A 14,391-nucleotide genomic window follows, 5' to 3' on the forward strand; every position below is an offset into this window, starting at 1 on the left:
TTTCTCCTAAGTTGTGATAAGATCATCATTTTCTCTTAATGTACTTGATTGTGAGTTTTAGGAAACTCATACTCTTGCTAAAGTGGGGACTAAATGTACCATCTTAAAATGCACACAATTGACTTTTAAGAACTTTCAGCTCCCTCTTCATTATTCCTTTTTCAAACCATGGATATGTCTATTCTCCATCTCTTTTTTCTTCTATATTCTTCCTCTTTCTTCCCTATTCTTTCTGGCATGTACCCCTTCTTTTTGCAGCACCCAGGACCTGATCTCTAGTTTCAAGTTGACTTAGGTTGACCTATTCTAAACTAGGTTGACCTAGTCCTAGACTAGGTCAACCCAGGTCAACCTAGTCCTAGACTAGGTCAACCCAGGTCAACCTAGTCCCTGATAGTTTTGGAGCTCGGGGCTCAAAAGGCCTTAAGGATATAATTAGTTTTTTACTATTACCCAGTCGGCCTGTATTATTTTCCTGCCCAAAAAATCATATATAAGGAGACTTGGGGGATCCATTTTCATATATCTCTCATCTCATTAATTAATGCACTCAAGCTCTTGCTCTCAAGTGAAGATTTCTATCCTTTTGCATTCAAGGAGTTCAAGTATTCAAGACTTTCAAGCATTCAAGAAGGAGATTTTTTTATCTAGTAGGATCCTTTGTGAGTATTTCCTCTTCAAGATCTAGAATATTGTTGGCCATCAAGGGAGGAGATCTACATTGAAGCATTCATCATCTTCTTCATCGATACACTTTTATCCATAGCACCATGACAAGATTACAATAGATTCATTGCAAAGAGTGGAAATACCCTACATTCCTAATTCAAGATCTACAATACATTTACATACATACAAGGAAGGTGAATCCTAACATTTATCTTATCTTTCAATAATTTACATTTACATTTCTCAATTATGGTTAAATCCTTAACCTAGATCTTGACCAAGGCAAGCCCTCATCAAACCCCAACCCACAAACCTTTCTTTTCTATGTTGATTTGCAGGTTGGTAGTGAAGAGGATTACAAATTTGGAACCTATAGATCACAAGCTTTCTGGAAATTTTAGTTGCAGATCATTAGTCTACATAAACTTAGTTGTAAGACATCTTCCCAAGTCAACGTATTCCTTCAGTCTTAGATTCCAGGGAGATTTCTAGATTTTGTTCCTTTCGTCGTTTCATTCTAAGATCCATGAATGGATATTCATATGCAATTCAGATCTGTGAATTTTGGAGCAAAAATACATCTTCCTCTATCCCTTTGAAGGTGAGCTTTTCATATTTCATTTCCTTTCATATCTTTACCCTATATTTAGATCTTAATTGGGATAATTTTGTTTACATAGCATCTAAATTTACTTTATTTAGGCAATTAGTTCAATTTCACATTCACCTTACCCTCTTAAGGGCCAAAGAGAGTATATTTCCTTGTATTTCATTCCCTTTTATAATTCGAATTTAGTATTAGCTCCCATCATTCTTTGGGTCTTAGCTAATCTAATTTGGATCATAAGTGGAATCATATTTGGAAATTCCCCTTTTTCACTCACACACATATTTGAATGGCTTAATGACCATGTAGAATGGAAGTCTAAATCTTATTTAAAGTGCTTCCATTTTACCACTAAATAGTAAATAAAAAATTCCAGCCTAATATATGTTAGATAAGATGTGTGAACAAAAGGAGAAGTGACATGTACATCTAAAATATTGAGGACTTTTACCATTTCAAAACTATAATTCCCTCCTTAGTGTGGGTATAGGATTTGGAAGAGATTAACGCTTAATTAGTTTAAATTTTTTTGATGTAAGTATTACATATATGGAATGTTGGTTTTCATTCATATCAAACTTGTTAGAAGGAGGAAGTAATAGTGAGATACATATTGATACTTTGGTTGTTCTTGGCCTAGAAGCATACACATTAGTTCTTAACGCTATGGATAGTAGGAATCTTGGTGAAACTCTATTTTCTGGACATGTTTCAAGATATTTCATATATATTGTATAGTTTTATTTCCTTTGGTTCATGAGGGTTTCATAAATGTACAAGCATTTTATTGATGTTTTGATAGTGATGGAGTCCTTATTTATATTTAGTCTTCTAATGACAATGTTGGAAAGGTCCTTGTTTAGTTTCATAGTTATGTGATGAAATTTGATGGTTTTAGTATGTATGTTTTGATTTATTGATAATTATTTAGATGTGTATAATATATATTGAAATATTTTGAGTATATTCAAGGTGGATTTAATTATACTTAGTTTTTTTTTCTAGAAATGTTAGTTGAATGTTGTCTTAAATGTTCCTACTACTTGGGTGTTAGCATTATGATTTGTGTTGTCATCAATGTGACATTAATGGTTATCATTAAATAATTTAAAATAATATGTTTATGATAAATGAAGAAGATTTGGAAAGAGATCAATGTCTTTCTTACTATGGATTACTGTCCTAATCTTACTCACGTTGAAATTATGCAAATGACCATGTAATAATTTTGACTCTTTGTTAGTGGACCAATGAACTATTTTAGGATCATAGCTGATTCTATGATTTGAAAGTTTTTTTTTCTCCAATGGTGTTTATGTTTTGGGTCTAGAGATAATTTCTACATGTAATAACATACAATATTGCTTGAAGTTTTTTATTGAATGCTTTCAAAATGTGTATTGACTCATTGTAGATCTTCACACATCTTAGTTGACTTTCACTTATAAATTTTGCTAAGGTTATTAGGATGATCTTGCATTTTCACAATATTTCCTCATTGTACTAACCTATTATGTACTCATAATGGTATAAATGAATAAGTTTAATGAGCATGTGACCGTGATAACTTTAAGAAACCCCCTCCTTGGAAAAATTATAAAGTCTTGGTGAATCCTACATTATTTTTGGGTGGAAAAAATAATATTACTGGCAAATGTTTTAAATTTCAAAGGAAATAATATTATTTTTATAGCAATTATTTTTCAATTGTGTGGAAATTCTATAAACTTGGTAAATCTATCATTATTGAAGAAAATTGTGGGTAGAATTATACATGCCTAGCGACCACCATTTCACTATTATTATTATATGGAGCTTAATTAATTATTAGACTTGAAGGTTAAATTTGCCCACTTTATCATTGCAATAACCCTCTAAGTAAATGATAGTAACCATATTATTAAATAAATTTTAACATTTTAGTAACCTAGACTAACCTCTTTGCTAAAGCTATGGTCACCCTTCAGGTCACCAAATTGGCTAAAGATAACAAGGTTTCTAATCTTTGGTTGGAGAATGATTTAATGAATATTGTTAAGTCTCTTAATGGGTCCTCTAGTCCCTCATGGACCATTGAAAATATTATTAAGGAGACTTTTGATATCCCTAGGTCCATGAACAATTACTATATATCACATGTATATAGGGAATCAAATATGGTTACTGATTCAATTGCCAATGTGGTGATAAAGTGTGACCAAAAGATGACATGGAAAGGTAATATGAACTAGCCTGAGGACATCATGTCAAGTATTGTTTATGACATAATTAATGGGAAGGAAGGAATAAAAAGTATTGAGAATAGAGGTACCTAGTAGTGATTGTTTTTTGATTACAAGGTTCCTAAAGGGGAGAAAGGACATGATATGTAATCATTTCTCCTTTATTTTGCATGATTTCTAGGTTTTTTTGAGAGCTTTAGTGCTTATTCATATATATCAGACTCTAATTTTTGGTGTGAATATCCTTTTTTATACCTCTTTGGTGAGTAAGAAACAGAGCAAGAAAATGGGTGGTCAATGTAGAAGATGGTAACCCCTCAATTGTGAAAAATGAAAAAGGCACACTAAGGTTTGAGAGATCTTAGAGAGTGGTGGTTTGACCACTTCCATGGAGAGACTCTGTGGTGGCAATCCATAAGTTACACAAGTTTTTTGGTGGAAGTAGAATGAAGGAACGTTGAATGTGGGTGGTTGGAATGTTACCATCATAGAGTAATTCTTTTCCAAAGTGACGAGCATTCCAATTGTGGGCAATAATTTCTACAGGGATCATAAATTTTTGGACACTTCTATAGATGAGTTCCCCAAGAATTTGGGTGAGAGTGGAGCTCGGGTCAAGTCAGAAGATAAAACCTAATTTCAACATATCTACATTAAGAAGATTTGGTGTTTTGTTTTGTGTGCCATTATTTTCTATATTACTTTAGATGGTAGATTCACTAGGGTGTGTTCATACCACTTTTCCAATCTGAATTATTTTAGGAATGGTATAAAGATTTCTATTCCCTTCTATCTATATTGTTTGTTGAGTAACAGTATAAATGGACTATGGAAAAAATTATTTCTAACCCTCCACTCCATGATGGTTTAATGTTGCTTATCTATGAGCACATTAGGGCTCATTCTATGGGGAAATTTTGAGGTGAAGGGTATGGTGGATGATGAAGTGGAAGAGTTAAAGGAGTCCTAGGGTTTTTCTAAAACTAAAGATAGTGAGGCCATGCATTCAGATGATGATGATGCTACCAAAGTTAAGGGTAAGGGAAACAGATATACTTCTAAGGCTTATGTGACTTCTATTAAGAAAAAGATGAAAGCTCCTCTAGGTAAGATGGAATTCAAGAAGGTCTAGGCCTACAATGAGGTTTAGTATGAAGAGGAGGAAGATTTGGAGACAAATGTTGAGGAGGTGGGTTATAGCAAGAAAAATATAGGAAGGGGATTGAGAAAACATAGAAGAAAGATAGGCTGGCTATGAAAACCCTCAGAACCCCTATGACCAAAAAACATGCCAAAGTGGTTACTCTTTTGATGAATATGATGAAATGGAAACTGGAAATGAAGAGGTGGGAACTAGCAAGAAAACTCAGCCCTTAAGGAGAAAAAGTGGAAATGGAGAAAGGTGATGATGGAGTTAAGATGGTTGTAGATTTCCCTTTGAATCTCATTAAGGACTAGTACAGGGATGTCTCTCCAGTTGAGGAGGTCAACCAAGGAGCTAATGTCACCTATTCCACATAGACTAAGGCTCCTTGCAAGGTCTCCCCTACACATCCCATGACTTTTGTTCCTACTAGGGGCATAAAGACGGTCTGAAAGAATATGGATATGAACTTGGTGAGGCTCGACATTGCTAGAGAAAAATCAATCTTATGTTTGGTGAGGTGGAGATAAGTAAAATTGAACTCACAAAACTTATTGATCCATTTATTTTGATTCACAGTGACTATAGCCAATAGGATAACATGAAAGTGTTTAAAAACACCTTAAATAGTATCTTGGACAATTAGAGATCCATTACATGGCTACTTCTTTAGATTAGTGATTTGAATGACAAGTTAGTTATCCTAGAGGGAAGGATAGATAATCAAATAAACCCTGACACTACTAAGAAGGAGAGCTTGATGATGCGTTCTTTGATTGATATGGTGGCTTACTATAAATTGGAGGCCAAGGTGTTGGAATTGGATAATAAGGTGAGTGACATTTGCAAGTACTTTGAGAAGCATAGTCGATCAGAGCTACAAAATAATCAAGGAATCCTATGAGTACATAAAACAATTCTCATCATTAAGTTGGAGAATGTGGCATGAGTGAAGGCTATCATTACTATTTTTGAGGATCAAGAGGGTGTTATTGACAACAAGGATGGGTTTGGTAAAATGACTGGAGCTAGTACCAGGAAAGATGGTTGTAGGTGCCTCTGCTTATGTTGGCCAAATCAAAGATGTTGTAGAGAAGATGGACTAGTTAGAGTTGCAGGCTATTGAGCTCCTCAAGAATATGGGATAAGTACCCCTTTGGTGTCCAAGTGTTGTATGTATTTTCAATGTTTTGTGATAGTTTGTTTGGGTGTTGTCCTTTTATGGCTTGATTTTGTTCATTGGTTGGCTCTATCTTTTTTGTGTCATGTTTTTCCTCATGGGCTGGATGCTTAATCTTTGATTTTCCTTGTATAGGGTTTCAAGGGTCCTTCAAAACCTATTTTCTTAATAAAACCTATCTCTAGACAAAATTTTAAAGGCTGCCAAATTTTAGAGAATGTCTCTGAAATAAAGACTAGTGTTCACAATCAAATCTATTTTGGGCCAACATTTAAATGGATAAAAAGTTCCATGGAAAGTATTTGAAATAGAGACACATGTCAAATATACATATTTAACATGTAACCTAACTTAAATTTTCACCACATATTGGTAAATATGACCATCGATTAAGAAAATCTTTGAAAATTGTAAGCGAAAAAATATTTAATTCATCATGTGGTTAGATTAGTTTCTATTAGCAAAGTCATCACTAAATTACAAATAACTTTGTATCACTATTGGTGATTGGCCTATGCATAGGACCCAAATTTTATAAAGTGCGAGTGCCATAGCCACCCTAAAAGAGAAAATTGTTTTGCCAAATTTTGGGTCCCCAATGAATGAAGTTTTCCAATCAGCAAATATTTTCCACTAAATTTATCCTTGACATTTGGTGGTGTGAGTAGTAAGAGAAGTAAGGTATGATGTCATATAGTAAAAATGTACAAAGGAAGAATTGTTGAACAATGATTCTCTACTCTAAATGTGGATAATGTACATAAGATGACATATTCAATTGAGTATTTAGTATGAACTATGATCTGACATTTCAAATGTTATTCTTATTAGTTCAATTTCTCTTTGTCATTATACTACATTATATTTTTAATATAGAGAAGTGGTCTTTAGATTACAATTCATCTTTTGTATCTTTCTCTATAGGTAGTGAACATGGATAACTTTAAGAATCCCCCTCCCCTGGGAAAAATTGTAAAGTTGCGATGAGTCCAACATTTTTTTGGGTGGATATTTTCATATTGATGGTGGTTATTTCAATTTAGGAAAAAAATAGTTTGAATTGGCAATTCTTTTCCTACTTTATGAAAATACTATAAAATTTTGGCAAATAATACATAAGTGTGGGGAAAATATATATTGTATGAGATAGATGCTTTAATTTGAAAGAAAAAATTATATAATATATAAGATAAATAAACCATTTATTGGTAATTTTTAAGAGTTGTGACTCATCATGTGATCCAATGGAAAATGGAAATTGATGAAAGATATAATTAATGCAATATCAAGTTGAGCTAATATCACTTTTATTTGTTGTCAACTTTTTTGGAGACTCTGCATGAGGATATTGATAATCATAACCACATCAACATGCACCTATTACGTAACATCAATTATTTTTATAATGTTAAAAGTATTATTTGAGACTATTTTATGATCATAGGTCAACCATTGAAGTTTTAGTCTAGCCCCAATTTATTAATGGAAATGGAGTTCTCTAGGATGAAGAAATGTATTGAACCTTAAATGCAACTGTTGAATACAATTGGTTTGTAGTTTACATGGATAGTGTATAATTTTATACAATCCTAATAAAAAAGAAATAAATCTCATGTCACTAACAATTATGTTCTCTAATTTTCATCCACTGAACATACATGACATTGAAGGTGGAAATTGGGGTTTAGATGAGGAAATTGGTGGAGGTAGAAGAAGGTCGAGAAGAATTGCTAAAACCTATGGAAGATTTAAATAGTTGGCAAGTCGCTCTTAGGAGGAGGAGGAGGAAGACACTAACTCTGAGGAGAGTGACAAGAACTCAAGGGACAACCAGGAGAAGGGGAAAGATGAAACAAACAAAGAGGTGGAGAAATGGGATGATACCTTGGATGGTACTTAGGATTTCGAGGGAGACAATCCTATCAAGGATCCCTCCCTTGACCCCATCTATGTCTCTACCAACATCACCCAACCTCCAATTGACAACCAAGAGAACTCCAAAAATGTGATTGACTCCCTTGACACCATCTCCTCCCTAGTTAAGAAAGATGGTTTGGTAAACCTAAAGTCCCCCACTGACAATCTTGTGGTGCATGATAGAGGCAAAACTTTGGTACAACAAGGCTTTAAAGTTGGGAATGGAGGAAAAAGGGGAGGTTATTGTTGTGGCGTCCACAACACACACCCCATTCCTCACTAGGAATGGGGACCCTCTCTATTTTTTGACTCCCAAACTCCTAGTTTGAGAGTCAGGAGAAGAAAAGTTTTGTCAGACTTAGAATTTTAGAGTCAAAAATTCGAAAAAATTACAAAAAAAATAGAAAATTTGAAAAAACACAATAACATAGGAAAAAAGTTTGAAAAAACGTACAAAAGTAAAAAATTTTGATTTTTTTTAAAATATCAAAGTGCATACACGCGTGGTGCGCACCAGATCACGCGCTGAGGCACATCGTGCACCCTCCATGTGGCGCTAGGGTTATATAACCCCATATTTGTCTTCAAACACTTCACCCTTTTTTTGTGTTCATGGGAGCTTAGTGTAAGACATAAGGTAAATCTATGCTCATGCTAAGCAAAGGTAGTGGCGCCCATTACACTCTGCACCCACGCCAAGCAAAGGTAGTGGCGCCCATTACAATCTGTGCCTGCACCAAGCAAAGGTAGCGACACCCATTACACTCCATGCTTGTGCCAAGCAAAGGTAGCGACGCCCCTTACAATCCATGCCTACTCCAAGTAAAGGTAGTGACACCCATTACAATCTGTGTTCGTGCCAAGAAAAGGCAGTGGTGCCCATTACACATTACACTACGCACCTGTGCCAAGCAAAGGTAGCGGTGCCCATTACAATCTATGCCTATACCAAGCAAAGGCAATGATACCCATTACAATCCATGCCTGCGCCAAGCAAAGGCAGTGGCACTCATTACACTCTGCACCCTCGCTAAGCAATGATGATGACTCCCATTACATTCTGCACCTATGCCAAGTGGAGGTGATAGCTCCCATTACATTCCACACCTGTGCCAAGTAAAGGTAGCAATGCCCATTATATTTCGTGCCCACACTAAGCAGTGGCAGTGACACCCATATCACACCAAACCCCAAACATATGCCACAAGGAGGCTAACATAGACTTGGCACCACACGTTCCTAGCTGATGCTGCGCATGCCGACTCTATGCCACGTGTGCCTGACCAACATGCACGCTCGACCTCATGCTGCACACCATCACCTCACTTCACGCTAAACCCTAAACTTGCACCGCATGCACCAAGACCTATGGTGCCTCCCGCCTCGCACATTTTTGCGCTCCACAAATGCACATTTAAATTTTATTATTATAAAATTTCAAAAAATAAAAAATAAAATAAAATAAAAGATAAAATAAAATTAAATAAATAAATCACCTAAAGTAGACTTTTTTTTTACTCATGTTTATTTATAAGCTTTTATGTTATCTTTAACTAATAAATGCTTTTCTCACAATGTGCAAGTAACCAAATGATGTCCATGTCTAGAGCAGCATCCAAACCTGTAGTCTTCAAGTTTTAGGGCATACATTCAAAGTCAAGATTCCACGATGATTAAGTTGAGATCAAAGACACTAACCTTAGACACATAGACTTAGGAGAATTCTTGAGAATTTTCAACAAGCCAAAAAAGAGGTCAACTTTGGTGTTCACATTGATCTGTTGTGGGTTAGTGAATGCAACATCTCACCTCGTGTCAATATAGTCACCATAACTAATCATGGCCCTATCAGAACACTTTGTTCTTGAAGAAAGGGTAGTCAAGAGTGTCACCAGAGAAGTGGTTTTGGACCTATGACCCAACAACATTGAGAGGGTCTTCCATCTTCCTAGAGAAGACCATTTCATCTGACTTTCCTATGAAGTAGCTAAGAGATGGTATAGGAAACACCGACAAGAGGCCATTGACATAATACAATCCTTGTACCTCATTGAGAAGCCTCCTCAGAGAAGGATAACCAACAAAGTGGATATGACTTGGGGATACATGAAGGAAGACATTGGATATTCTATCATTCTCCTGAGTAGAGTCATGGGCTTACCGACAGTAGGTCATCTTAGTACTTTCATGGTCAACTTCATTGAGATCATCAGACAAGCAAAAATACCACTAGATTGGGCCACCGCACTAAGTGAAAACTTGTGTGAGCAATTGAGGATGGTGAAGGATAAGAAGTTTTACATAACTTCTTACATGCTGCAACTACAACAAGGGCGACAAACTATCTTGGTTTATACAAGAGAAGTAGTATGCAAGACCTGAATGCCTAGCCATACATAGTCTATCCTCAGCTAGTGAAGAAGAAGCTCTCAGTGTAGAGCAAAGAATATAGAATTGTGAATGATGTGTTCATTTTTGTGATCATTTGATTCATCAAGGGAGATTATGGAAAGAGGTTATTTGACAAAGCCAAAGCACAAGTCATAGCTCTCGGAGCCTACTTTATCCAATTCAAGACATTCACGTATCTTCGGGTAGCTGGTGCATCCATCAATCCTAAGAAGCTTCCAAGATACCCAAGTGGAAAATTGGTCCTCTTGGAGATTTCCTAACATATTGAGTTGGCCTATGAGAAAATCAAGAGACAACAGAGACCTTGCAAGACATGGCCATTGGTCATTGGAGTGTATCAGGTGAAGAGGAAACAAGACATTCCATCCTTTGAGTGGGAATGGGAGAATTATCCCCTTGAAGAATACAACTCTCCTCGACCATATTTTGATAATGTCAGGAAAGTGGAGAATCTGGCATGATGAGACTTCCATCATGAGGATGCTGTTGAAGATCATTGGATGAATGCCACAAATGATTATGATGTCCACATTAGAGACTATTGTAGGATGACTTTGTATCTAGTAGAAAAGGCTCTCTAGTTGAACATTCTTGATGAGATAAGGAAACAAAATTTGAAGGAATTATTAGACCCCCTATTCAATGTAGATAAAATTGGTGAAAGACCTATTTTGAATGCTGAGGTTGACAGGGAGGAAGGAGATGACATTAATCATTGAGCAAGACATGTCATCCAAATGAAAAAGAATTGGATCAAGAAACCTTTTCCACTTGATCCAATTTATGACATAGTGATCTTTCATGCACATGCTCACCTAGAAAGGGGTAGAGGAAGGAAGTTACAATTCCTATCTTTGCACTCCAATCTCTTATCAAGCCAGAAATAGTGTACTAGCTTGATCGCTCAGTTGGATATTATCACCCTCCTAAAAGGAAAGGAAAGAATAAAAGAAAGAGGACCTCACCTCAGAGGATTTAGATAGAACAGGCGCTTCCCCAGCAATAGGAACAAAGTGCACAAGGGTCTTGAGATACTAGAGCTACCCAAGTCCAGGATGAATCACAATTGCCTCCCGTTGTGTCTAACCAACTAGAAGAGGGTGAGATTTCACAAGTCCTCATTCCTCCTATGCAAGATGAGCCAGCTCCTCCTCCTACCTCCAAGAAATAGAAGAAAAGGATTAAGATTTAGATGAAGAAAAGGCAAAGGATTAGTAGAATATTAGTGCCTAATCCATCTATTCCCAAAAGTATTTTGGAGGGAGATGAAGAAGAAGAAACAAAATTAGAGGAGGAAGAGAAAGAACAAGTTCCCCTATAGGGAAGGACTCGGCTAGCAAAAGCCACAAAGTTACAAAGGATAAAGAGAGCCATGGGTACTTCACCATCCACTCAAGCAGAACCTTTAGAGCTCTCTTCTTGGGAAGATGAAGTACAACAGTGGGTGGATGAGAAGAGTGAAGGGAGTGATGATGTTTTCTCAATGTTAGATTTTTATTTCATGCCTATAGGTATAGAGTTAATAGGGGATAAGATCAAGGATACCCCTGTAGGTGAGCCTCAACATATAGACTAGATGCAAATGCCCCCAGATACATAGGGTCCTAATCTTACTCCTCCATCTCCACCTTGAGCTACAATGGTAGAACAGGGCTTGGTGACTCCCCCACCTTAGAGTTTAGAGGAAGAGCATGTTCAGAAGGAACCAATATTTGAGGAGAAACTGGAGCAATTGGTGATCGGTGAAGTGTCAAAAGGACAAATGGTGGAATTTTCTCAGCCACTTTCCCAAGACATTGAGGTTCAAGCTACAAGGTCTACTAAGACTAAGATTACAGAAGGGGAACCCTCACAATAGGATACAACTCCCAACAGGAGCAACAAAGGAAAGGAAGTTGTAAAACATACTCCGTCATCATCAAGAGTCAGGTCCTTAGCAGGATGCATCCCTAGATGGATCTAAAAGGAGATAATGAGGAGTACTAAGCCTCAATTTCATGCTTCATAGGAAGACATTTGTGACATTGCAAAGATCTTGAACAAACCTAAGTCTTAATCACATGAGGCAACACCATTGGCGTTTGTCACCACCATACAAAACCATTATTTATTTGCACAAGTGTCTTTCCCTCCTGAGGGCACAAATGGTGTTAGCCTTGAAGATTATGAGTTGAAGGATGTTATGTTGGGAAGGCCTACACGGGATTCAGCTCGACAAATGATGACCATGGGAGTCAAAGAGGTCCTCAAGTATATGGAACAAGAAGAGATTGAACTTCATGCACTTCAAAGGCAAGTTGAGATCCTAAAGGGATATCTAGCCGAGATCATTGGTCCTCTTGATCCTGAACACCCAGAGCATACTTTGAACACTGTACTTAGAGAAAGGGGAGGTGTGCAACTTGATCCATTTTTGAGAGCTTGTCAGGAATGGCAAGAAAGTTTTGAGGAGAAAGGTGTTACAATTATCATAGGGAATTTGAAGTTACTACATACTACATAGGAGAATGTGAATACGATCAAGCCAATTTTGAAGTAGGACTTCAATATTATGGATGAGGTATGAGCCTGGGGTAAGGGTTTGCAGACTCTACAAGCCATAAAGGGCCAAAGATATCTCGTTTTGATTGATGTATATATTGGAGAAGAATTAGACATGATTGATGATTGGATAGAGAAAATAGAGGATAGCAATAAAGTAATGGAGAGATTACATGAGGAGATCCATGGGCTCAAGGACCAAGCTCGAGAGCAGATTTTGGAAGCAAAATGACACTATAGTGATGCATGCTTGGATATTTTTGAAGATGAGGAATGAGAAAGGTTGTTACCTATAGAGACAGTAGTGGAAAATTTAAGGAATATTTTTGTGGAGGTTGCTGATGATGAGGACATCCGACAAGCCTTCAGGACAAAAGAAGCCTTGTTAGAGTTAGATACCAAAGTTAGAGATTTTGCAGACTCGAATTGAGGTGGGCAACTATAGATAGAAGGTCAAAGACAAGTATGAGGCTTTAGATCTTACAAATGCAGCTAAAATTACTGATATGATAGAGAAATTCAAGGGAAAACATCCAAACATAGCTTTGGGATGAAGAAGAATAAAACCCAGATGTCAAAATTTCAATTTTGAAACTTAGAAAAATTTTAAAATTTTAACCCTATCAAGGTCCATAGGTACGTAGGTCTATAGCTCTGCAATTCAGAGGTGCACTGATAGTTAAACTACTAGTTCCAAAAATAGCACCTGCCATGCATCAAAAATGTATTCTAATGACAGTTTAACTACGACACGTGCCTAGTAAAGGACCAACTTCTATTTTTGGCACCTCCAAATGATCCTACTCTGATTGAAGGCTTCCTCCTACTTTCTCTCTCATGCTTTATCTATTTTTGACATGTAAAGGGCTCATGCATCCAATTAATGAATAAAATATGGACGGAGTCCCTCTAAGCACCAGATTAATTGTTAGTTTGTATATATTTAATTTGTTTTAATGTTTTAAAAGAATTTTATTGCATGGAGATATCTCTCACTCTCAACACAAATTGAGGAGATGATTTCTTATAAATACCCCATCGTAAAATGTAACAAGGGTGTTATTATGCAATAAAATTATGTTTTTGGTGCTCATATTTGGAGTGTAGTCATTCTTGCCTGAATGTGTCATATTTTTGTGAATTTTATTCATGAGATTGTGATTGATCCAAAAGTTTATTGCATTGTTTCTAGTTGTGCGATCTTTTAATTCTGGTGTTTGCTATAGATTTATGAATTCTACTAACGTAACAAGCTTGAGAATAGATCATCAATTTGTGCCTGCATAACTTCTTGTCTTGCATGAGCGCACTTTCTGTGGCCTTGTGATTTGATGAAAACTGAAATATCATACGATCGTTAAAGTTTCTCACCAACGATTGCATCAGTGGATTCTAGGAAGTGCTACTCCTGTTTTCATTGGTTTCCTACTGATTTATTCGAAAGCTTAACTCATATTGTGTTGTTTTTTGTAGCTTATTTTTTTTGGGATTTCAATTTCAAGTTATTTAAATTTCATGTTATTTGCTTTGCTAACCCCTTGTTAGAATAGGAACTCATTTTTGTTGCACTATTAGAATTATATTCATTGAAAAAACTAGAAAATACAAAAAATATTGTTCTTTTGCGTGTTATTTTGAGACAAAAAATAGATTTACTTGATTCCTAGATCATAGTAGAACTAGCAAAGGCCTCCTCGTG

Source organism: Cupressus sempervirens, chromosome 2 (genome assembly GCF_028749045.1).
Source record: "Cupressus sempervirens isolate cs-2001-9-10 chromosome 2, ASM2874904v1, whole genome shotgun sequence".
Lineage (NCBI taxonomy): Eukaryota > Viridiplantae > Streptophyta > Pinopsida > Cupressales > Cupressaceae > Cupressus > Cupressus sempervirens.